The sequence below is a fragment of the Narcine bancroftii genome, chromosome 5, assembly GCF_036971445.1.
Source record: "Narcine bancroftii isolate sNarBan1 chromosome 5, sNarBan1.hap1, whole genome shotgun sequence".
Taxonomy (NCBI): domain Eukaryota; kingdom Metazoa; phylum Chordata; class Chondrichthyes; order Torpediniformes; family Narcinidae; genus Narcine; species Narcine bancroftii.
In genome coordinates this window covers 244,454,775-244,467,905 of record NC_091473.1, presented here as the reverse complement: position 1 = coordinate 244,467,905, position 13,131 = coordinate 244,454,775, and the positions used below count along the sequence as shown (strand labels likewise).

Below are 13,131 nucleotides of genomic sequence, written 5' to 3'. Positions count from 1 at the left end.
GTTCTGCAAGTACTTGTAGGAATGAAATAGATTTGATATTTGTACTCAACCCCTGCATCTGCAGATTTTCCATTTGGCTACTCCACCGAAAAGGCTCTTTGAGGAAGGACTCCCCTGAAGATGCCCTCTTCTGTCTTTGAAGGAAGTTCTGTGCGAGTCTCTCTCACTGCTCCCCCTGTTCTCCATGACATGATCCTTCCACCTGTTAGCCTGTGCTCCTCCCCCTTCCCTTCCCCTCTCTCCTCTCCTCCTCCCCACCCAACCTGTTTTTCCAGATTCCTGGTGAAGTGCTCATACCTTTAGTCCTATGTATGCTACCTGACCTGCTGAGTTTGTCAGGCACTTTTGTGTATTGCAGTCAAGCCCAGCAGATTTTATTGTTGTTTAACTCATGTTGATGCTAATCTATTTCACTTTCTACTAAGTGTTTCCAATATTTTTTGATCCACACAATTGGGTTTTCCACCGTGTGAATCTCTTTTCACCCCTCCTTACCTCATGCCATTTGGACCAAGGACAACATTTTTTGTTAAGTGACCTCCCATTAGCCAACCACTTCAATTCTGAGTCGCACTCTCAAGCTCACATGACTGTCCATGGCCTTTCACACTACCCCACCCTGACCACCCACAGATTGGAGGAGCAGCTCCACATTTTTCATCTGGGCCCTCTCCAAACCCAGGGCATTGAATTCACTGCATTCCACTAATCAGCTTGCCTTTTTCCCCCTTCACCCCCCCCTCCCCACTTTAACTAGTTATTCCAGTTCCTACTTCCTTTCTCTCTCCACCTAGTCTAAACTCCTCCCCTCCCTTTCCTGCGGTCCTCAACCCCCCTCCATCTTTCATCTCCCACCCTCACCACCATCCATCCTCCTTCCCCCTTTTGATCGGACACCTCTCATGTTTTCCCATACCTTGATGAAGGGCTCCAGCCCGAAACGTTGATGATGTATCTTTACCTTTGCTACATAAAGGCACTGTTTGATCTGCTGAGTCTCTCCAGAATTGTGTTTTTTTATTTACCCACGGTGTCAACAGAATCTCGTGTTTTACTGCTAGATTTTAAATATGGTCTGCAGTGACTGGTACAATCTGGGAAGTATATCCAGGAACTATGAAACCTCGATTGTGAAGGGTCTGTCACCAATACAGCAATGTACCTAACCTCATACCTCTCACTGCCACATTTGGCTAAACCATTTTTTTTCATCTCCAATAATTTTGTAACTTCTCAGAGCTCGTGATGTTGCCATCAGGACGGTGTCAAGATAGCAGTGCTAAACACTTCTGCACAATCTGGAAGGCAAAACATGGGATCCCCAAACAGCTGTACGACACCGGCCACACCTGGTGCATGTGGAAAGGGGTCAAGACCATAACAGATTTCAAGTCAATCTTGCGAGTGCAAGACAAAAATGCCTCCCTTCTGGGCAGACTGAATGTTTTCTCTGCATGGTTTGATGAGAAGAAGAGAATGACAGCAAGGAAAGTTCCATGCCCCACTGACGAACGGGTCATCTGCTGGTGAACCCACACAAGGCAGAGGGAACAGACAACGCACCTGGTCAGGTACCAAAGGCCTGAAAACCCATGCTGCCCAACTTGCCAGTGAATTCATGGATATCTTTAACATCTCACTCAGACGGGATGTGGTACCCACCTGTTTCAAACAGGCCTCAATCATACCTGTACTCAAAAAGAGTATGTAACCTGCCAAAATTACTAATGACCAATGGCACTCACATCCTCAGTGGTGAAATGTTTTGAGGCTGGTGTTGAAGCATATCGGCTCCTGTCTGAGAAGTGACATGAATCCGTTCCAATTTGCCTACCCCAGCACAGATCTATAGCAGATGTCGTCTCACTGGCTCTATACAAAGACCTGGAAAACCTGGACACCAGAGACATGTACAGTAAATCAAGATGCTCTTTATCGACTACAGTTTGGCATTCAACACCATCATCCCCTCAAAATTGATCAGCAAACTCCAAGACCTGGGCCTCAATGCCCCATTGTGCAATTGGATCTTAGAGTTCCTCACCTCCAGATCATAATCAGTGAGGATTGATAAGACCATCTCCTCCACAATCCCTATCAGTACCGGAGCACCTCAGGCTCTGTTCTTCTTTTCTTTTTTTCTTTCTTTGGCTTGGCTTCGCAGACGAAGATTTATGGAGGGGTAAATGTCCACGTCAGCTGCAGGCTCGTTTGTGGTTGACAAGTCCGATGCGGGACAGGCAGACACGGTTGCAGCGGTTGCAGGGGAAAATTGGTGGGTTGGGGTTGGGTGTTGGGTTTTTCCTCCTTTGTCTTTTGTCAGTGAGGAGGGCTCTGCGGTCTTCTTCAAAGGAGGTTGCTGCCCGCCGAACTGTGAGGCGCCAAGATGCATGGTTTGAGGCGAGATCAGCCCACTGGCGGTGGTCAATGTGGCGGGCACCAAGAGCTTTCTTTAGGCAGTCCTGGTACCTCTTCTTTGGTGCACCTCTGTCACGGTGGCCAGTGGAGAGCTCGCCATATAACACGATCTTGGGAAGGCGATGGTCCTCCATTCTGGAGACGTGACCTACCCAGCGCAGTTGGATCTTCAGCAGCGTGGATTCGATGCTCTCTTCTTACTCCCTCCTCTACTCACTTTACACCTACGACTGTGTGGCTCAATACAATAACTACAAATTTGCTGATGACAGGTTGTGTAGAAAAGGGGGTGATAAGTCAGCGTACAGGAGGGAGATGGAAAGTCTGGATGGAAGGTGTACTGACAACAACTTCACACTCAATGTCACCAAAACCAAATGTGCTGACCAGCTGCATCACAGCCTGGTATGGGTGGGGGGGGCGTACCAATACCTCTGAGCAGAAAGCCCTGCAAAATGTAGTGGACACAGCCCAGTAAATCACTGGCAAAACTCTACCCACCATCAAGAAAAGGTACATGGAACAATGCCATTGGAGAACAGCATCAATCATTAAGGATCCACACCACCCAGGATATTCTCTGTTCTCGCTGCTGCCATCAGGAAAGAGGTATAGGTGCCACAACATTCATATCACAAGTTCAGAAACAGTTGCAACCCCTCCACCATCAGATTCCTCAACAAAAAAAAAATCAACTCACTTAAGGACTCTTTACTTTGACATTATTTATTATTGAATATTTATTTTCTATATTACGCCATCAGTTTATTTAGATTCCTTTCTTCAGAACAGTTTTTTGCACTTCCAATACGGCCAGGCCCATAGGGAAAAGAATCTCAGTATTTTATGTGATGTCATGTATGTACTAAGAAATGAAAGGTTCTGACCCACGAGAAAGAATGACTAAGAATTCATTGTTGAGTCTGCAAAGTGCCCAGATGTAAGATGAGGTGTTGCTCTTCTTGTCCAGATGCAGGTCTCCACCTAGGCCTCACCGACTTATAGGACCAAGCCTCCGACATGAACTTTCATCCTGAACCCAGCGGCCCACAGGACAGGGCTTCAGACACAGGTCTCTGTCTCGGCCCCAGCGACCTACTGGATGGAGCCTCTGACATGAACTTTTACCCTGAACCCGGTGGCCTACAGGACTGAGCTTCGGATCCAGGTTTCTTCCATGGCCCCTGCGACCTATAGGACCGAGCCTCCATCACGAACGTCCACCCTGGCTCTGGAAGTGCATGGGGCACTCTCCCTCCACCCTCTGACTTTCCCAACCCTCCCCTCCCTCCCTTGGACCCTTCCTACCCTCCACCTCCTGATCCATCCCATCCCCGACACCCTCGACCCCATTGAACCTCTTCCCCTAACCCTTTCCTGAACTTCCCTTCTCGGAGAATGAACGCTCTGTCCTAAGTAGAGCCCTCACTTTCGTCCCCCTTTGCCCACACCTTAATGAGTTTCACGCGCGCTATGATGCTAAATTCTTCTGTCGTCTCCATCTCCATGCCTACCTACACAACCACAATTTTCCACCACCCCCCCCCACACCCCACTACGGATCCCCTCTCCTGCTTTAAACCTTCTTCCTCCTCCTGGACATCTCATTCTGGCCTTCTTCCAGCTCTGGACCTTTATATTTTCAACTGCTACCATGACATCAACCATATTGACTTCACAACTCCCCTCACTCGTTCCAATCTCACCCCTTCGGAACGCCTGACCCTCCATTCTCCCCACACCAATCCAGATTCAAATTTCAGATTTATTGTCAGAGTATATACGTGACTTCGCATACCACCATGAGATTCTGTTTCCTGCGGGTGAGGTAGAATTACCACTTATTGGTAGTGCAAAAAAAACTTACGCAGCATGCACTTGTAAACAAATAAAGAATTGTAAACAGATAATAAATGTAAACAAACCGACTGTGCAATACAGAGAGAATTTAAAAAATCAATAAAGTGCACATGAGTCCTTTAATGTGTCCCTGATTAAGTTGAGGAGTCCGATGGTGGAGGGGTAGCGTCTGTTCCTGAACCTGGTGGTGCGAATTTTGTGGCATCTACACCTCTTTCCTCCTTGGTAGCAGTGAGAACAGAGGGTGTGCTGGAACGATCCCTGTAGATCACGGTGATTGGGGGGGTGGGGGGGAGGGAGAGGAAGACTCCAGTGATCCTCTCTGCCATTCTTATAGTCCTGTCGATTGACCCCCGATACATTTTTCTGCAACAACTGTACCACAATATGATGCAGCCTAGAGATACATTGACTCACCTTGGATCCCAAACCATTTCTATGCTCTGGGTGAAAATCTAGGTTATTGCTCATGTGGTCACAGGCAGAACGTGCAAACTCCACACAGGCAGCAGCCAAGGTCAGGAATGAGCCCAGGCCTCTGGTATAGAGAGGCAACAGCTCGACTTTTTTTTCTAAATTCACAGGAAAGCAGGAAGCATTTCTGTGTTGCATTCAGCCAATGAACCAGCAAAGTCAGACTGTATCGGGGGTCCTCGGATCTAAATTAGAAGTCATGCAGAGCAGCAAAGGGATCAATTAAGTTTCAAAAATCAGCACCTTCAAACAAGAAGGGTTTGATATTTCCCTATGTGATTATTACTGCCTGCAATGAGTTTTTTTTTTAAACTGAAGCATATTTTAAGTTTCCTTTCCATGGGCCTCTTGAACTGTGACCACAGAAACACAAGGGAATTGTCCCTGAGGGGTGGGGAAGAGTGGGTGGTAGTTGATTTGCACAGACGATGAGTTGTCTGATTGGTGAAAGGTCAGTTGGTTCAGCGCCACCTTTTCTCAAGCAAACAAGTGAGCCTTTTGTAGAAAGTTACATCAGACTGCGAGCAGGGTTCTCATTAACTTATTTGAAGCCCGCTAACAGGAAAGACTTAACGAGCAGTCTGACTTTGCTGGTTCATTGGCCGAATGCAACACAGAAATGCTTCCTGCTTTCCTGTGAATTTAGAAAAAAAAATAGTCAAGCTGTTGCCTCTCTATACCAGAGGCCTGGACTCATTCCTGACCTTGGATGCTGCCTGTGACCACATGAGCTTTTCTGCGGGCTTGGATTTCCTCCCACAACCGAAAGAAATGAGGGTTGGTAGGTGAATTGGCCATTTTTAATTGCCCTATTGTATAGCTGAGTGGTAGAATGTGGGAAGAGTTGATGAGAAAGCAACAATGATCTGATCAACTGAGTCTTAATGATACAAACTGAAAGATTAAAGTCAGGGCACGACACCAAGATTCCAAGATTATTTTTAATGTAATAGTACAGAACATATAATATTGCACAAAATTGCTTTCTGCCTGCCATATGGTAGACAAAGATCCTCCATTAGTGTTGCCCGGCACCCCTTATGGTACAAGAGAAAAAGAAGCAAAAGAGAGTCCCCTTCAGAGTCACTGACTGAGTATCTGTGGATTTGCCTTCAGCGCTCCCAGTCCTTCTGCAGCCACACAAATGGCTGTTTGATCCACCAGGGACAACTCTGCTGCTCATCTTTGTATTAGTGCTACTACGTCTACTACGATCCCCTGGAGTTAGGATCCAGATTTAACAACCAGAGTTAATGTCCTCCTTTCTGTGATAGCACATCAGCAGGTTGGAGGCTGCCAGTGCCTGGTCACTGTTAAACACAAAGGCAGCTCTTGCACCAGTGGACAGGAAGTAATAAACCAACAGTCTTCAAGACCCCAGCAGCTCTCTTAGACTCTGGGGGCTGATTAAGCAATCAGCCAAGAAAATATTGAATAAGGATTCTTTGTTCATAATCTGGAGGGACTTGCTCTGGATGTAATTTATTGGTCAACATCGGATGGGAATTTTTGGTGTTTTTTCTGACTTCACACTGACTAAAGAGGAACTGTCATCTGGCTGTGACCAATTCCCAAAGTGAAAATGTAAGGATGGATCAAATTGTGTGAAAAATTTCCTGTACACAAAACACAATGGTAACTCACAGACAAATCCTTGGCTCTCACTGACCTTCCTGTGGAAGACCTGTACATGACCCTGGCAATATTAGACATAAGAACATAAGAAATAGGACAGCACCTTACCGTATACCATGAGGCCTATCAGGCCTGCTCTACCGTTCCATAAAATCATGACTAATCTTCTTCAATTCCACATATCTAATCTTGATTCCAGTTAGGTTCCGAAAACTGTGATCTTGAACAAATGTCTCATTGTAATACAAGTGCAGGAGGGGTCTCCAGGCCTATTCTGTTCTTTGATTAGATCATGGCTGATGTGAACAATTCTATTTCCTGCTGACTGTATCAAGTTGCCCAATGCAATTTTCATCATACTAAGGTGTCACACAACCTTAAGCAAAACCTTTATTTGCCTTGTCACAGAAAGTACAGTCACCACTCACGTCAACTAACAGTTACTGTGTGAAATAGCCATTAGCCATGTCCCTAAATTGAAGAATCATTCAGAAATATTGGAAAGCTGTGATGTAGCATTCAAGTCAATACTCTCCATTCAGTATTTTCTTTTAAATTTAGGCATACAGCACGGTAACAGACCCTTTCTGCAATGGGCCCTTGCCACCCAATTACATCCAATTGACCTACATTTTGAATGGTGGGATGAAACCAGAGCACCGGAGGAATCCCACACAAATTACTTATTGTCAGTTACGGCTCCTAGAACGCTTCCACCAGTGTTGTCTCCGCTCCATCCTCAACATTCATTGGAGCGACTTCATCCCTAACATCGAAGTACTCGAGATGGCAGAGGCTGACAGCATCGAATCCACACTGTTGAAGATCCAACTCCGCTGGGTAGGTCACGTCTCCAGAATGGAGGACCATCGCCTTCCCAAGATCGTGTTATATGGCGAGCTCTCCACTGGCCATCGTCTCAGAGGTGCACCAAAGAAGAGGTACAAGGACTGCCTAAAGAAATCTCTTGGTGCCTGCCACATTGACCACCTCCAGTGGGCTGATATCACCTCAAACCATGCATCTTGGCGCCTCACAGTTCGGCGGGCAGCAACCTCCTTTGAAGAAGACCGCAGAGCCCACCTCACTGACAAAAGACAAAGGAGGAAAAACCCAACACCCAACCCCAACCAACAACTTTTCCCCTGCAACCGCTGCAACCGTGTCTGCCTGTCCCGCGTCGGACTTGTCAGCCACAAACGAGCCTGCAGCTGACGTGGACATTTACCCCTCCATGTTTCTGAGCTACTGCCATGTTTCTGAGCTACTGCTGTCCTTCTGATGAGAGTATTCCCAGGGTGCTGATGGGAAGGGAGTTCCAAGTATTATTGATGACAAAATATACGGTCAAACCCCCAGTATCTGGCACCTACAGGGATTGGTTGATGCTGGATAAGTGAGTTTGCCGGTTGCTTGAGACTCACTCTTACAATGTCTTACTAATACACCTGTATTAAGAATAAACAGTTTAAAAGACAAAAACACTGCACTGAACAAGTTTCACTTGCATGAATATATAAACCTTTAAGCATTTTACCTTATTTTCAGTCACATTGAAAATATTTAACCATCGCTACATCTGCAGGTTCCTCCCCCTCCACGGAGCCTCGCGAAAGACAAATAATAGGATCATAATTAACCGCCCCTCCCCCAAGTTTACAGATAAAGCCTTACTAATATTCTTACTAATAAATGCTAACCAGGGATAAGGAGACACATTAAGAGAGTCACGCCAATGGCAAACAGTATCAACCAGCTTTTCATCCTGGATGATCACTTTTATTCAAACACAACATTTTTCAAACTTTATTCAAACAGCTGCTATGAGCACTCCACTGGCTGAATATTTGGTCCCATCTTCAAGATTAAGATTCAATTTATTTATTGTGTAATAAAACAATGTCATATTACACAAAATTGCTTTTACAAAATTGCTTTTGCTTGCTGTGAGATGGACAGATTCGCCATTGGCAGAAATTGCCTGAAGCGCCTCTTACAGTTCAAAAAAGAGAAGCAAAAGAGAGTGTCCCCCCACCCCCCGAATCACTAAATGTCCGTAGATTCACCTCCAGCGCTTCTGCAGCCTCCGCAGCCACACAGAGTCCAGTCCAAACCATCGGCGACCCAAGCTCCAGATCCAAACGTCCGACGCGATCAGAAATCCTTCAGCGCCTTCAGTACCTCATCACATCCAGATTCCAATACCTGGCACTCCCTCAGCCAGTTTCAAACCAATCTTCAGTAGTCCACGGCCCAGCATGAGTTCCCTGACAGCTGTCTCCAGCAGCTCAAAACCTACTTGGGTTTTTTGCCTTGAGTCGCCAGCAGCCCGCCACATGTGAGTCTTAGATCCTGTCGCCACTAATTATTGAAGGATTAGGCCTTGTATAAAAGCCTCTCAAACACTTAAAGTTTGTATCATCCAAAAAGGCCACAGTGGTAATGGGGCCTTGAAAAAGAAAGTACCAACATGACAGTGTATAAGTAAAAACACAATGCGGGAGAAATTCAGCAGGTCAAAGAGTGCACTTTATATAGCAAAGATAAAGCTTGAGCCCTTTATCAAGGTATGGGAAATTGTCAACAGGTGCCTGAACAAAAAGACTGGGGCAAGGAGCACGGTCCCAAAGGAGGACGATAAGGGAGGGGAGAGAGGGATGTCTCAGTCAATAACAGGGTGAATGACAGTGTATAAACCTGATAACACTGTTAAACTGATCGATGCTGTGAATGAAAATAAAGCTATGCACTGTTATTTCTAATTTTTTTTTAATGAATATTTTTTTCTTTTAAAATAATAAATGATGCTCCTGGGTCAAGTCAGTAACTACATACTCTGATGTTGCACTTAAAAGAATTAACAAGGTTTGTTCTGCTGGGTCAAAGCCAGAACAATCTTTTTTCCCTTTTGATTAAAGTCATGCTAAAGTCTCAGTGATAAAGTTCCTTTAACACAATCTCAGGTCCCTAATTATGCATTACCCTGAACATAAGAGTTCATGGGATTATTATGGTGATCCATTGAAGATGATTACATGGACAGAAGTTGACTGGCTGGTGTGGGAGTTCAGAACAAAGAAAATTGAAGCTGTTGTATTTAGTAAAGTTTGAAGAAGCATTTCTTCACATGAAGGGAAGTGAAAGTTTGAAACTCTCTCGCATAAAACCAAAGAAAGAATGGGAGTAAACTAATAAACTTCCAATCTGGGACAGATGCCCCTTTGTTAGGTAAGGGTATTATGTTCAATGTACTCCACAAGTGCTCCTACTAACCATTATGTTCCATAGAAACCCCTGACCCTGCCCTATCTCATATTAATCACTTGTATCTGCCAGTTATGTTTTCCCTTTGTTTTGTGTGCTGGATAATGTCACATTGTGGTCAACGGTATCGTGCACGCATCATGGTTGAAAAGTTTACAGATGCACAGTCTCTACCCACAGAAAGACAAATTCTCACTGGAGATGCTCACTGGAGATTACTTATGATGGGAGAGTCTGCGACCAGAAGGCACAGCCTCAGATAAATAAAATGTTCCTTTAGAACAGAGATCAAGAGGAATTACTTCACCAAGCTTCCATGAGTTCTTATGGACAATTTCCTGTTAGCTATGTCTTTTTAGTTATGTTCTGAAAGGTGCTCCATAGAAATCATCCTGTAACTCCAATTCATGCTGGCACTGTGCCTCATTTCTCAATCTGCATCTTCATGGGCATCAGATAGGTATAAGAATTGATAATCCTACTGACTCCATCAGTGTGCAGGGCTTGACTCTCCCTGCATAGGGTTTCTTGAACATCTTATATGCTACTTTACTGCTTTGGCTCCCACCCCTCCTGCTCTTGAGTAACACCAGCAAACGTTCCAGCCAGCATATTGGACCCTGTCCAGTTCTTTTTTTTAAAATTTTTTATTTTTCACACTATAAACCACATTGATCAAGATACATACATTTTCCTTCTTAAATATATACAGTGTCGTTTTCTCCCCCCCTTCCCTCCTCCCCTCCCTCCCTCCTCTCCTCCCTCCCTCCCTCACCTCCCCTCCCATTTATTTAAAGTTCAGAATATAAGATACATTAAACCCGTCAAACAATGTTGTCACTCAATAAAAATAAACAAGAAATTCCACTGAGTCAGTTCTTTTCATTCACTTCTCCTTCTGTCATTTTAGGTGGTAGATGTCCACGGTAGGCTTTCTCTATTGTGTTTCATGTATGGCTCCCATATTTGTTCAAATATTGTAATGTTATTTCTTAAATTATAGGTTATTTTTTCTAATGGAATACATTTATTCATTTCTATATACCATTGTTGTATTCTCAGTTATCTTCTAATTTCCAGGTTGACATAATACATTTTTTTGCTACAGCTAGGGCTATCATAACAAATCTTTTTTGTGCTCCATCCAAATCGAGCCCAAATTCTTTGTTTTTATGTTACTTAGGAGGAAGATCTCTGGGTTTTTTGGTACATTGCTTTTTGTGATTTTATTTAATATCTGGTTTAGATCTTCCCAAAATTTTTTCACTTTCTCACATGTCCAAATTGCATGAATTGTTGTTCCCATTTCCTTTTTACAGCGAAAACATCTGTCAGATACTGTTGGGTCCCATTTATTTAACTTTTGAGGTATAATGTATAGCCTGTGTATCCAGTTATATTGTATCATACGTAACCTCGTGTTTATTGTATTTCTCATAGTTCCTGAGTATAGGTTCTCCCATGTTTCATTCTTTATCTTTATGTTTAGATCTTGTTCCCATTTTTGTTTAGTTTTACCATTTGTTTCCTCATTCTCCTTTTCTTGTAATTTAATATACATGTTTGTTACAAATTTTTTGATTATCATTGTGTCTGTAATCACATATTCAAAATTACTTCCCTCTGGTAACCTCAGACTGCTTCCCAATTTTTCCTTCAAGTAGGATTTCAGTTGGTAGTATGCCAACACTGTATCGTGAGTTATATTATATTTATCCTTCATTTGTTCAAAAGATAATAATTTATTTCCTGAAAAACAATTTTCTATTCTTTTGATCCCTTTTTTCTCCCATTCTCTAAAGGAAAGGTTATCTATTGTAAAAGGGATCAGCTGATTTTGCGTCAGTATTAGTTTTGGTAGTTGGTAATTTGTTTTATTCCTTTCTACATGAATCTTCTTCCAAATGTTGAGCAGATGATGCAATACTGGAGAATTCCTACGTTGTACCAATTTTTCATCCCATTTATATAATATATGTTCAGGTACCTTCTCCCCTATTTTATCTAGTTCTAATCTAGTCCAATCTGGCTTTTCCCTTGTTTGATAAAAATCTGATAGGTATCTTAATTGTGCGGCTCTATAATAATTTTTAAAGTTTGGTAGTTGTAAGCCTCCTTGTTTATACCATTCTGTTAATTTATCTAGCGCTATCCTCGGTTTCCTCCCTTTCCATAAAAATTTCCTTATTATTTTCTTTAACTCCTTGAAGAATTTCTCTGTTAAGCGTATTGTTAATGTCTGAAATAGGTATTGTATCCTTGAGAAAATGTTCATTTTAATACAGTTTATCCTTCCTATCAGTGTTAGTGGTAAATCTTTCCAATGCTCTAAGTTGTCTTGTAATTTTTTTCATTAGTGGATAATAATTGAGTTTATATAGATGGCCGAGGTTTTTATTTATTTGTATACCTAGGTATCGCATTGCTTGCATTTGCCATCTGAATAGTGATTCTTTCTTAAATTTTGAGAAATCCGCATTATTCATTGGCATTGCTTCACTTTTGTTTGCGTTAATCTTGTACCCCGACACTTCTCCATATTCCTTCAATTTCCTATATAATTCTTTTATTGATATTTCTGGTTCTGCTAAGTATACTATAACGTCATCTGCAAATAGACTGATTTTATATTCCTTGTCTTTTATTTTTATCCCTTTTATTTTATTTTCTGTTCTTATCAGTTCTGCTAGTGGTTCTATGGCTAATGCAAACAATAAGGGAGATAGTGGGCATCCCTGCCTTGTTGATCTGCTTAAGTTAAATTGTTTTGATATATATCCATTTACTGTCACTCTCGCCAATGGCCCCTTATATAATGCTTTAATCCAATTAATATATTTCTCTGGTAAGATGAATTTTTGTAGTACTTTGAATAAATAATTCCATTCTACTCTGTCAAAAGCCTTCTCTGCATCTAAAGCAACCGCTACCGCTGGAGCTTTATTTCCTTCTACTGCATAAATTAAGTTAATAAATTTACAGATATTGTCTGTTGTTTGTCTTTTTTTAATAAATCCAGTTTGGTCTAGATTTACTATTTTTGGTACATAGTCGGCTAATCTCTTTGCTAATAGTTTAGCTATTATCATATAATCTATGTTAAGTAAAGATATTGGTCTATATGACGCTGGTGCGAGTGGATCTTTCCCTGTCTTTGGTATTACTTTAATTATTGCTGTTTTGCATGAATCTGGTAAGCTTTGTGTTTTATCAATCTGGTTGATTACTTCCAGAAGGGGAGGAATTAATAAATCTTTAAATGTTTTATAGAATTCTATTGGAAATCCATCCTCTCCTGGTGTTTCATTATTCGGTAGTTTTTTTTTATTATTTCCTGTATTTCTTCTATTTCAAATGGTTCTGTTAATTTATTTTGTTCCTCTGTTTGTAATTTCAGTAGTTCAATTTTAGTTAAAAATTCATCTATTTTGTCTTCTTTCCCTTCGTTTTCAGTTTGATATAATTGTTCGTAGAATTCTC

General features: G+C 42.4%; 1 protein-coding gene across 6 annotated transcripts in view; it reads right to left on the bottom strand.

Moving 5' to 3' along the window:
* The window catches only part of LOC138765129 (monocarboxylate transporter 1-like), a 61,630-nt gene that overhangs the window by 43,303 nt on the left and 5,196 nt on the right, over window positions 1-13,131 (bottom strand). For 2 of the 6 annotated variants that reach the window (XM_069941925.1, XM_069941929.1), the window contains exon 1: window positions 6,496-6,693. The exons of 2 other annotated variants lie outside the window; for them this stretch is intronic. The gene's annotated coding sequence lies outside the window, so the exon portion shown is untranslated. Of the gene's footprint in view, window positions 1-1,745; window positions 1,767-6,495; window positions 6,695-13,131 lie in introns of those variants that run through there. 2 more of the 6 variants (XM_069941932.1, XM_069941927.1) reach the window with 2 other exon arrangements.